General features: G+C 37.1%; 1 non-coding gene across 1 annotated transcript; it reads right to left on the reverse strand.

Moving 5' to 3' along the window:
• Positions 1 to 231: 231 nt before the first annotated feature.
• LOC123840104 (small nucleolar SNORD12/SNORD106) lies at positions 232 to 325 on the reverse strand. The gene has a single exon (XR_006789914.1). It is a non-coding gene; the product is annotated as a small nucleolar SNORD12/SNORD106 (small nucleolar RNA).
• Between the last annotated feature and the right edge of the window lie 12,349 nt (positions 326 to 12,674).

Consider the following 12,674-nt stretch of genomic DNA (forward strand, 5'->3'; position numbering starts at 1 on the left):
GAAAACCTTCTAAAAAGGATTCACCATTCCAGATGCCATTAGAACATTCATGATTCATGGGAAGGGGTCAAAATATCATCATGAACAAGAGTTTGGAGGAAGTTTATTCCAACCTTCATGGATGACTTTGAGAAGTTCAAACTTCACTGGAGGAAACAGCAAGAACTAGAATTAGAAATGGAACCTGAAGGTGGCTGAATTGCTGTTCTTTCTCTCTCTTTTTTTTTCCTTTCCAATGCATCAGATAAAACACTGGCTAATGGTTCAGCTGGATCAACACGGTTAATCTGATGGGGAAAAATGTTATGTCATCAGCTGCATTATTGCTTCTACCTTATGATAAAAATTTAATGGGTGAGGAGTTCCTTCTTATAGATGAGCAAGGAAAGTGGTTTCTTGAGATGGAATCTATGTCTAGTGAAGATGCTGTGAAGGTTGTTTAAATGACAACAAAGGATTTAGAATATCACATTAATTTAGTTGATCAAGCAGTGGCAGGGTTTGAGAGGATTGACTCCAATTTTGAAAGAAGTTCAATTGTGGGTAAAATGCTATCAAACAGTGTCATATGCTACAGAGAAATTGTTCATGAAGGAGTCAATGTCAAAACTCGATGCAGCAAGTTTTGTTATGGTTTTATTTTAGGAAATTGCCACAGCCACCCCAACCTGTAGCAACCACCATTGTGATCAGTCAGGAGCTGTCAACATTGAGACAAGACCCTCTACCAGCAAAAAGATTATGACTGGCTGAAGATGGTTAGCATTCTTTAATAATAAAGTACTTTTGTTTATTTTTATTTTTTAAAAATATTTATTTATTTATTTTAAAGAGAGAGAGAGAGAGAGAGAAAGCAGGGAGGGGCAGAGGTAGAGAGAAACTTTAGCAGACTCTTTGCTGAATTCGAAGCCTGATGCAGGACTTGATGTTGCAATGCCGAGATCATGACCTGAGCTGAAACCGAGTTGGACACTTAACCAACTGTGCCACCCAGGGCTCTAGCACAATGTACTTTTAAATTAAGGGATGCACATTGTTTTTTTTTTTTTTTGACATATTGCATACTTAACAGACTACAATATAGTGTAAACATAACTTTTATATGCACTGAGAAACCAAAAAATCTCATTTGACTTGTTTTATTGAGATATTCACTTTATTGTGGTGGTCTGGAATTGATTTGCAGTATCTCCAAGGTATGCCTGTAGTTAATTTGAAAATGATTTCTGTAAAGATTTGACTAAGTTAGAAAAATGGATGAACTATTTTGAAGCTGAAATAATCCATCAGTATATGTCATCTACTTATTTTTTAAAAGCATATATGAGGGTTGCCTGGGTGGCTCAGTTGGTTAAGCATCTGCCTTTGGCTCAGGTCATGATCCCAGGGTCCTGGGATCGAGTCCCACATTGGGCTCCCTGCTCAGCGGGAAGCCTGTTTCTCCTTTTCCCTTTGCCACCCGCCCCCGTCCACTTGTGCTCTCTGGCTCCCTCTTTTTCTGGCAAATAAATAAATAAAATCTTAAAAAAAAAAAAAAAAGCACATAGGAAAAAAAGCATAGGGTTAAAAATGACATTGCTGTTTATATCCTTTCAGACCTCTCTGAGTACACACACATATTTGGATATGTACATATCATTTTCCGTAAACAGTGTGACATGGGATCTAGGTTAGGGTCCTGGTGGAAAACACATGGCACACTCAGGAGTGGTATGCTTGAAGACAGTTTTGTGAAGTGCTCATAAACAAAGGTTTGGGAAGCTTTAAAGAAAACAGAAAGGGATGGTGATGTACTCTAGAACTAGTGACTATAGGAAGCTATAACCACCTCTAGACCTGAAGGGGCAAAGAGAGAGAGTAGTTAACTGGAACCTGAGAAGAAGCTGTGGCTATATGGAAGGAGTTGTGACCTTCTGCTCAGTGCAGGCTGTGGCCTTCAGGAGAGGACAGCAGAAATGGCCAAAAGATGGCTCAGCAGAGAAGGAAAATAAATATCCTGACTTTTCTCTTCTCCTTCCATTTGATCTCATGTTGGTGCTTTCCAAAGACCAAATCCAATTAGAAGCCATTGAGAAGGGTACTTGGTTGATACAGTCTATAGAAACTGGCCTCCTAGGGCACACATCAGAGTGGAAAAGGGCAGAGAGTGGGGAGAAAGGGGGGATGTAAAGAATGCCTAGCTCACAGACAGAGCTTTCAATAACAATGACTATACATATATGTAGTCCTAGCTTTGCATGGTTCTGATATATACAACTCTCAGTTACCACTGTTTTGTTAAATTACACCCATCTTCTAACAACATGGTTCAAATTCCAGTTATCATGGTATATTAACTATGAGTAATTGCAAAAATACAAACTTCACGGCTAACTCTCCAGTCCATAAATCGTTCTGCAAATAACAGATGTTCATCATGTTTAGGGATCAATCATGTCACCTCTTTCAAAATCTGTCAGTGATTGGTCACTGCACATGTTGTTAGTTTATACAGACAGCAGAATGTGTAGTTGCGTTGCCTCCTTGTCTCCCACTAATGAACCTATGCGACATTTTATAAAAGCAGATAATTGAAAGAGGGAACTGGCTAACAAAGATGAAAGTAACACAAAGAGGGATGCCTGGGTGGCTCAGTTGGTTAAGCGTCCCCCTTCAGCTCAGCTCATAGTCCCAGGGTCCTGGGATCGAGTCCCACATCGGGCTCCTTGCTCAGAAGGGAGCCTGCTTCTCCCTCTGCCTGACGCTCCCCCTGCTTGTGCTCACTTGCGTGCTCTCTCTCTGATAAATAAATAAATAAATAAATAAATAAATAAATAAAATCTTAAAAAAAAAGTAACACAAAGAAAAACAGAATTCCATAAGTGAAATCTGAATAGAATGTACATGGAGTCAGAAATAGTAGCTGACCATGGAGACATGGTCCTATTTGAGAAACTCCAGATATGCAGCCAGAGGAACTTAGTAAAGATGAACTTATTGACATGAACAAGGAAAGTAGTTGTGATTGAAAGGATGAAGATAGGGGCGCCTGGGTGGCTCAGTTGGTTAAGCGACTGCCTTCGGCTCAGGTCATGATCCTGGAGTCCCGGGATCGAGTCCCACATCGGGCTCCCTGCTCAGCAGGGAGTCTGCTTCTCCCTCTGACCCTCCCCCCTCTCATGCTCTCTCTCTCTATCTCATTCTCTCAAATAAATAAATAAAATTAAAAAAAAAAAAAGAAAGGATGAAGATATCTCAGAGGAAGTGACAACAGCAAAATATTTCACATTAAAGGAACTCTTGCAGATATTTCATGACACTGCAAGTACAAAGGATAAAGTGTGGGAGGCTATCTGAACTCAGGAAGTAGTACGGTAATTCACCAAAGTATAGGAGAGTCACTCCATACTGAAAGTTTTATGAGTAGAAGAAGAGCAGTACTGTTCAAATTACTCTTGCTAAGTTTTCTTACAAAGGAATAAAACAATTGAATTCTTAATCTTGTAATGTTTTAAATCATAATGTACTAAATATTAGTTTTCCTATTTTTTGTTTGACAAATTTTAAAGGTCATAGAATAATCCTATACTCCCCCCCCCACTTTTTTAACATTGTTTTGCAATTTAGTTTGTATGGTGATTTTTAGGGTCCTACACAACTGTGCAAAGCAAGGATTGCCTGTATTGTGTTTTCCAATGACTGATTAACATTCTATAACATGGACAAAAGCATTATTTAGTGGAAATTTGGGTTTTTTGCATTTTTTCTACTGGTATAAACCATGCTGCAATAAATATCCTTAAAACATCGTATTTTGTGCACCTGAATTCTTAGGACAAATTCTAACAATGACGGGTCAGAGGCTATGCACCTTCACATTTTGATATGTGCTGCTAAACTGCCTTCCTGACAGGCTGGCTGGTGCCAGTTTACACTTCACTAACAGTGCCTCCAAGTTTCTAATTCTCCGTCCATGTCTTATCATCATTGCCAGTTTGATATCTCAGTGTTTCAATTTGATTGCCAGAGAAGTTGAAAATCTTGAAGAGATAAGGTTTTAAGAAGTTACTTGGAGGGGCGCCTGGGTGCCTCAGTTGGTTAAGCGACTGCCTTCGGCTCAGGTCATGATCCCGGAGTCCTGGGATCGAGTCCCTCATCGGGCTCCCGGCTCAGCAGGGAGCCTGCTTCTCCCTCTGACCCTCTCCCCTCTCATGCTGTTTCTCTCTCGCTCGCTCTCTAATGAATAAATAAATAAAATCTTCAAAAAAAAAAAGTTACTTGGAAAGAGAGTTCCCTAAAGATTACTCATGTTGTAAGTAGACAGAGCATTTACTTGCTCTAGCGACATAATGACATCTTGATCTATTAAAAACAAGGGAAGCCACCAGTCCATCTCTCTGAGCAGCAATTAAGAGTCTGGTGTTTCATTTTAATTAAGCAAAACAAACAATGATTTGAAGAAAGAGTGTACAGAAAAGTGGTAAGACTTTACAAACTTGTGGCTACCACTCTACCAGATGGCTTGTTTTTAAAGGTCTCTGGGTCACACTTTGGTCTTTCAGCTAAATATATACACACGGTCAGATTTAAATGAACATAATATACTTTCAGATGTGAATGTAAAAATAAACTCCTGTGTAAAAACATTTTATCCTGGGCTTATTATTAAGTTTCATCCCTGAACTACCAAAATTAACCAATTTATAAGTAGTATCAGGCACAAGCCATGTATTCGTTTTGCTATGAGTATGGGGTTATAAAAAGTTTAAGATGCGGTCTCTGCCCTCATCATTAACAATACCTGTTCAGAGAATATATTTTATATGCATAGAACTACAAAAGAGCTTTTATCTGTGTCTCTCATTTAGTCCCCACAATCCTGCAAGGTAGGAATTAACTACCATGCAGATGAGGAGATCTGAGACTCAATTACACACCTATTTCCTGTCAGGACTGAACTCAAAGTTTTCTAATTCCCCATTGCTATACCAAATTGTTTAAAAAATCCAGTTGAAGAAACAACCGGAATGAAGAGTAACAAGAATTTTAGACAAAAATTAGGTATAAAACCATGTGGTCTCAATAGTAAGGTGGTATAGTTTTCTATGGGTTGAATAGCCTAGGGTGTAGTCAATTGGATAGATCAATATTTAGAAGATCCTGAGCAACCTTGGGAGCAAAAGAGCCATTCTTCTAAGCGTGTGGGATCTTGAGAGACAGACGCAGGTATGGGAAAGGAAGGGTTGAAGGAGCTTTGCCAGGGTCCCATGAGATAAAAGGAAAACATTTTATGGCTGAGCAAAGGGAAGGAATCACAGATGCAGCTTCCCTGAAGAAGGGTCAGCACATCAAGGGGCAGGTGGTGTGGGCTCTGCTGTACTGGTGAAGTAACGTAGCACACAGTTGAACAAAGGGCTACTCTGGTGAGTTCACCATAGTCCTTTGTGTTGGTGTTGACATTTGGAACAAAGTGGCAAAATAAAAATGTTTCTATTGGACTTTTGAGAAACTGAAGTCACCAGATAACAAATACAACTCAAAAATCTAGAGAAATCCTCAAATGCCAGCAGGGTGAATTAAAACAGAAATTAGGGGAATGTTGTATTTTCTCTACAACTAGTGCCAAAGCCAGTATCACTGAGTCTGTAACTGCAGCCTTAAAAAAAAAAGAAAGACCAGGCTGACCCATGCAAAAGAATATTTTAATGGTCTAAATATTTCCAGATATGTCAATTTTATCTCAATAAAGCTGGAAGAATAAAGAACCCCTTCCCCGTTAAAAACCACCTTCCAGAGCTTGCAGGAGCCTGTTTGCTGAAAAATATATTCTTATATGATCCATCTGTATAGTAATGTACTAAAAAGAAACATTTACTTCAAGGAAAAAAAATTTAGAAGTCTTGAACTCATGTTTCAGCCTGAGTTAACAAAGTTTTACTTCATAAAGTGCTGTTAACTATAAATAAGTTACAGAGAAAAAAGAAATCTGAAATACAGGAAGTTATTCAGTCCAAGAGATGGTCCATGGCAAAAACCTCAAAACAAATTTGACTCTACCCTAGAACCCTTTGTCTCTCCATGCAACAGCCAAAGAGAGAACTTACTGTGGAGCCTGCTACGCTCAGCCACTATAAAAGCCAACTGGGCAACAATTCAATATGCAAACTACTGTGCTAGGAGATAGCATTTACTCATTGTTCAGATATTATTTTCTTCTTTCATGTTATAATCATCCTCCTCAAGATGGTCCATAAGGTTTACATGTGATAACTCCTTCTATGTGAACACATGTCAAGAACAAAACCATAATAAAATCAGGCAAAAGTATTTTGTAGGACAGTATGATAAAGCATTTATTGAAAGCATAAATGATGGCATACCTCCCAGCAAAGAATATATGAACAAAAATAGGCATAAATGAGGTAAGAACTAATTAGAAATTTTAGAAATGAAAAATATAGCCACTGGAAGAAAATCAATAAATGGGGTTTAGACTAGACATATTTGAAGAGTAATTAAATAAATTAGAAGATAGCACTGAGGAACTCAATCAGAACATAGAACAGAGACAAAGATGAAAAATATGAGAATAGGAGTGCCTGGGGGGCTCAGTCATTGGGCGTCTGCCTTTGGCTCAGGTCATGATCCCATGGTCCTGGGATCGAGCCTCGCGTTGGGCTCTCTGCTCAGCGGGAGGCCTGCTTCTCTCTCTCCCACTCCCCCTGCTTGTGTTCCTTCTCTCGCTTTGTATCTCTCTGTCAAATAAATAAATAAAATCTTAAAAAAAAAAAAAAGAAAAATATGAGAATGGTTAGATACCTAATAGAATATTCAGAGGCCCAAATTTAGCCAACTGGAGTTAAAAAAAAATGGAGCAAATGGTAAAGAAGCAATATTGAAGAGATACTTGCTGAGAAGTTTTCATAATTGAAAAATAGACGTGGGTCTTAGACAAAAAGCACATTCATTACTAAGCAAGATGAGTAACTGTTGAATAGATCACAAATATCAAAGATATTTGTGTAGAATATCAGAGATAAAGAGGCAACTTAAAAGCTTCCAAGGAAAGAGGCCAGATGATCTACAAAGAAAAACAATTATACTGACAGCAAACTGTTCATAGACAACAAGAGAATTGAATGGTATAATATTTTAAAGTGCTAAGGGAAAAATAACTGCCAACATAGAATTTTATACTGCGCCAAACTATCACTCAAGAGGACAGCACATTTTAGCGTTTATAATCAACAGGCTCTAACTTAAAGATATACTAAAGGAAAGAATACTAAATAATACTAGATACTAAAGAAGAAGTGAACCCAGATGAAATGTACAGATATAAAAAATGGCACAAAACTTGATAAAAATAAAAGTCAGTATATTAACTACAGACTATAAAAAAAAGAAAACTGTAACTTAGCAAACTAGGGGAAAAAAACCTTACAGAAAGCAGAAGGAAGGAAAATGATACAAGAGCAGAAATTAATGAACAACAACAAAAAAACAAACACAGAGGATCGATAGGATCAAAAGCTCAAGATATTAGGTGAAGTGATTTAAAAAAATAGAGAAATGCCTAATAAGACCTTAAAGATTAAAGAGAAAAAAAGTACAAGAAGATGAAGTTAAAAAATTTTAAAACCCTAAGAGAATACTGTGAAGCTTATCCCATTAAATAGAAAACTTTCTATCTCAAACAAAACTTTTCTTTCCTTTTTTTTTTTTTAAGATTTTACTTATGTATTTGCTTATTTATTTAGACAGAGTATGAGCAGGGGGAGGGGCAGGAGGAGAGGGAAAGAGAGAATCTCAAGCACACTCCACACTGAATGCAGAGCCTGACTGGGAGCTCGATCTCACGACCCTGAGATCATGACCTGAGCCAAAATCAAGAGTCAGACGCTTAACCGGCTGAGCCACTCAGGCACCCCTCAAACAAACCTTTTCAAAAATCAGAGGCTGATATGCCATAGATATCCAAACTGGAGAAAAAATATAAAAAAGAAAACAATGGCTATAAACAGAGACATAAAATCCTTAAATAAAAAATTAGTAACTGTAAGTGAACTATAGAAGTTAAGAATGTACATTATAGTCTCTAGAGCAACCACTAAAAAACAATACAAAGAAGTTCAATTAAAATACTAATAGGAAAGTGAAATACTAAAAAAAAATATTTAAAGTCATTAAAAAAAAAGACAAGAAAGGAAAAACAGGAACAAAAAACAGAGGAAGCAAGTAGAAAACATTAAATGGTAGATACAAATCTAACCATATAAACAACTACATTAAATCTTTTGGGATAAACTTTCCAATTAATATGTAGAGATTGTCAGAACGTATAAATAAGACCCAACTATATGCTGTCTGTAAGAAACTCACTAAACACAAAGACAGGTGGGCTGAAGGTAAATGATGAAAAACGATATGTGCAAACAATAAGCACAAGATGTTAACAGCAATATTAAGATCAGATAAAACAGATTTTAAGAGGGAGCATTACCAGAGTTATAAAGGGACATTTCATCAGATAAAAGGGTCAATTAATCAGGAATATGTAAAAATCATAATATGTATTGCATGCCTAATAACATATACAAAGAGCTTCTCAATACTCGAATCAAAATTTTATGGAATTAAATAGACAATTCCAAAATCATCTGTTCAATTTCTGCGACTGATAGAACTAGACAAAAAACCCAGCAAAGATGGAAGTTCTGAACAACACTATCAATACTATTTCTATCAGTATACCCAACAAGGGCAGACTATACAACCTTTCCAGAAGCACACGGTTAGATTTACAGAGATGTGATGAACTAGTACAGGGAACACCAAAAACTACTAAATGGGATGATATTTCATATTCTTGGATTGGAAGACTCAAACTATTAAGATAGCTATTCTCCTCAAATTGATCTATAGAATTAATAAAATCCAAGTCAAAATCCTAGCAGACTTTTTTTGAAATTGACATGATGATACAAAAATTTAAATGAAAAGTCACAGGACTTAGAATAGTTAAAATAAACCTGAAAAAGAGGAACAAGACTGGAGGACTTAAACTCCCTGATTCAAGATTTACTTAAAGCTGCAAAAATCAAGGTATTGTAGTATTGATGCAAGAATAGACAATATGGGGTGCCTGGGTGGCTCAGTTGGTTAAGCGACTGCCTTTGGCTCAGGTCATGATCCTGGAGTCCCGGGATCGAGTCCCTCATTGGGGGGGTGGGTCCCTGCTCAGCAGGGAGTCTGCTTCTCCCTCTGACCCTCCCCCCCTCATGTGCTTTCTCTCTCTCTCACTCTCTCTCAAATAAATAAAATCTTAAAAAAAAAGAACAGACAATATGGATCAATGGAATAGAACAGAGTTTAGAAATAGACCCATACCTATAGGGTCAACTCTTTTCTACAAAGGTGCTAAGGTAATTCTACAGGGAAAGGACAGTCTTTTCAACAAATGGTGCTGAATCAACTAAATATCAGTATGAGGGGGTCGGGGTGGGGGAAGAACCTTGACCCTTACAAATACCATATACAAAAATTAACTCAAAATGGATCATAGACCTAAATATAAGAGCTCAAATTACTGAAATTATAGAAAAAAATATAAAACACTTGTGACACTAGCTGAGGCAGAGATTTTTTAAACAGATCATAAGCACAGCCATAAAATTAAAAACTTTTGCTCTTTGAAAGGCAGTTAAGAAAAAAAAAAAAAGGCAAGCCACAGACTGGAAGAAACAAGTTGCCAAACATACATCTGTCAGAGTCCTCATATTCAGAATATATAGAGTTCTTATAACTCAAGTAGAAAACAATCAACCCAATAAAAGAAATGGGCAAAAGATATAAAGACACTTCCACAAAGATACAGATATAGCCAATAAGCATATGAAAAGATGCTTAACATCATTAATCAGTAGGGAAATGCAAATTAGAGCCACAATGAGATACTACTATACAATCACTACAACAGTTAAAATTAAAAAGCCTGACATTTCTAAGTGTTGGTGATGATGTGGAGCAGCTTAAATTTTCATTCCCTGCTAGTAGAAATGCACAATGGCACAGCTACTTTGGAAAACAGATTGGCAGTATCTTACAAAGTTAAACATAGACTTCTCATATTACTCAGAAATTTCACTCCTCAGTATCTACCTAATAGAAATGAGAATATGTCTACACAGACTTCCAATGTTCAACAGGGGCATTATTTATTATAGATTAAAATCTAGACATACTTATATGTCCATCAACTGAATGGGTAAGTAAATTATGGCATATCTATTCTATGGAATACACTCATCAATAAAAAGACACATACTGGGGCACCTGGGTGACTCAGTCAGTTGAGCATCCGATTTTTGATTTCGGCTCAGATCATGATACCAGGTCAGGTCATGATCTCAGGGTTGTGCGATTGAGCCCTGTGGAGCCTACTTAAGATTCTCTCCCTCTCCCCCTTTCCCTTCCTTCCCCTCTCCCTCTCTAAAAAAAAAATATATATATATATATATATTATATATATAGTATATATATACTATTAATACATGCAACATGGATGAACCTCAAAAACATAATGAATGCTTAAAGAAATCAAGCACAAAAGACTATTATATTGTTCCATTTATATGGAACTCTAGAAAAGGCAAAACAATTGTAATTAAAATAGATCTTTAGTTGCCAGAGGTGGAGACTGACTAAAAAGATGTACTACGGAATTTGCTGGGGCAATGAAAATGTTCTGCCTTTGATTATGGTACAGGTTACTTCACTGTATAAAATTACCAAAATTAATCAAAATGACACACTTAAGGTAAGTGAATTTTGTTGTATATATTAGCAAGTTGAATTCAGTAGTACATACATACATACATTACATAAAGTAATATGTAGTGATCAAATACTATTTGTTCCAGAAAAATACTAGGAATTTCTATTACTGTAATCTACCATATTCAAAACTAAAAGAAAAAAAAATCGGGCGCCTGGGTGGCTCAGTTGGTTAACTGTCTGCCTTCGGCTCAGGTCATGATCCCAGGGTCCTGGGATCGAGCCCTGCATCGAGCTCCCTGCTCTGCGGGAAGCCTGCTTCTCGATCTTCCTTTCCCTCTGCCCCTCTCCCCCCACTCATATTTTCTATCTCAAATAAATAAAAATTAAAAAAAAAGAAAAAAATTGCAGCAAATACAGAAAAAGTATTTGACAAATTCAACAGTCATTCATAACAGAAACTCTTAACAAATGGAATCTTCATTAACCTGACAAAAGGCATCTGTTAAAAATCTACAGAAAATATCACACTTAATCTTGAGACTTTACAAGTATATAAATAACAACCAAGAAAAGCATGGCCCCATCACTGCTTTTATTCAACCTTCTACTTGAGAGCTCAACTAATGAAATAAGTAAATATGATACAAGAATTAGAAGAAATAAAACTGCTTATCTGCCAGATATTACTCTAGATGACAGGCACTGTTCTAATGGTTTCACGCTTTTTAAACCCCACAATAGTCCCATGAGATAGGATTATGCAAATGAGGAAAGTTAAGGATAAGCAAATTACCCAAGGTTATACAGCTAGTGAACAGCAAAATCAGGATGTGAATCCAGGCAGTATAGCCACAGAATACATACCTTTTACTCCTGTGCTACCCTTCTTCACATCTGTCTACGTTGAAAATACAAGACACTCAATACAAACTATAAAACTAAAAGTTCAAGTATGTTGCTGCACACACACAAAAACATAAAAACTGGTAACTGATAGTGTTCTTATGCCTCAGTAACAGACAACTTAAAAATGTTGGAAAAGGGGTGCCTGGGTGGCTCAGTCGTTGGGCGTTTGCCTTCAGCTCAGGTCATGATCGCAGGGTCCTGGGATCGAGTCCCATATCGGGCTCCCTGCTCGGCAGGAAGCCTGCTTCTCCCTCTCCCACTCCCCCTGCTTGTGTTCCTGCTCTCGCTGTCTCTCTCTCTGTCAAATAAATAAAATCTTAAAAAAAAAAAAGTTGGAAAAAAGATCCCATTTCCAATAGAAAATAGTAGTAAGATATTCTAGCATAAACTAAAAATTAAAGAACAATTTTCAAGGATAGTCAAGAGTACCAATATATTTTATAATTAAAAAAATACCAAAATGAAGGGATACACAATGTTCATTCACTGGAATACTAAAGAGAAGAAAATTCCAAGTCTTTCAGATTAGTCTACAGATTTATGGTAATTCCAATCAAAATCCCAGAATATATCAAATAAATCTGCACAAATAGATACTAGGTAATGTTAATAGAAAGATAAGTATTTAGTTAAAATATAACATGAAAAAGAATTAAAAAACACTGCATTCGGGGGCGCCTGGGTGGCTCAGTCGTTAAGCGTCTGCCTTTGGCTCAGGTCATGATCCCAGGGTCCTGGGATCGAGCCCCGCATCAGGCTCCCTGCTCGGCGGGAAGCCTGCTTATCTCTCTCCCACTCCCCCTGCTTGTGTTCCCTCTCTCACTGTGTCTCTCTGTTAAATAAAATCTTTAAAAAAAAAAAAGAATGCTAGCAGATGGCCCAGGGTGATCATGAAAGACATTTAAAAAAACAAAAACAAAAACAAAAAAACCCTGCATTCATGTAACAGTCACCACTAGGGTAGGAAAGAATAGGATCAGAGTGGGTACACATGACACCTTAACGGTTTC

Source organism: Mirounga angustirostris, unplaced genomic scaffold (assembly GCF_029215605.1).
Source record: "Mirounga angustirostris isolate CCGP_5_RB_7025 unplaced genomic scaffold, mMirAng1.0.hap1 SCAF_3, whole genome shotgun sequence".
NCBI lineage: Eukaryota > Metazoa > Chordata > Mammalia > Carnivora > Phocidae > Mirounga > Mirounga angustirostris.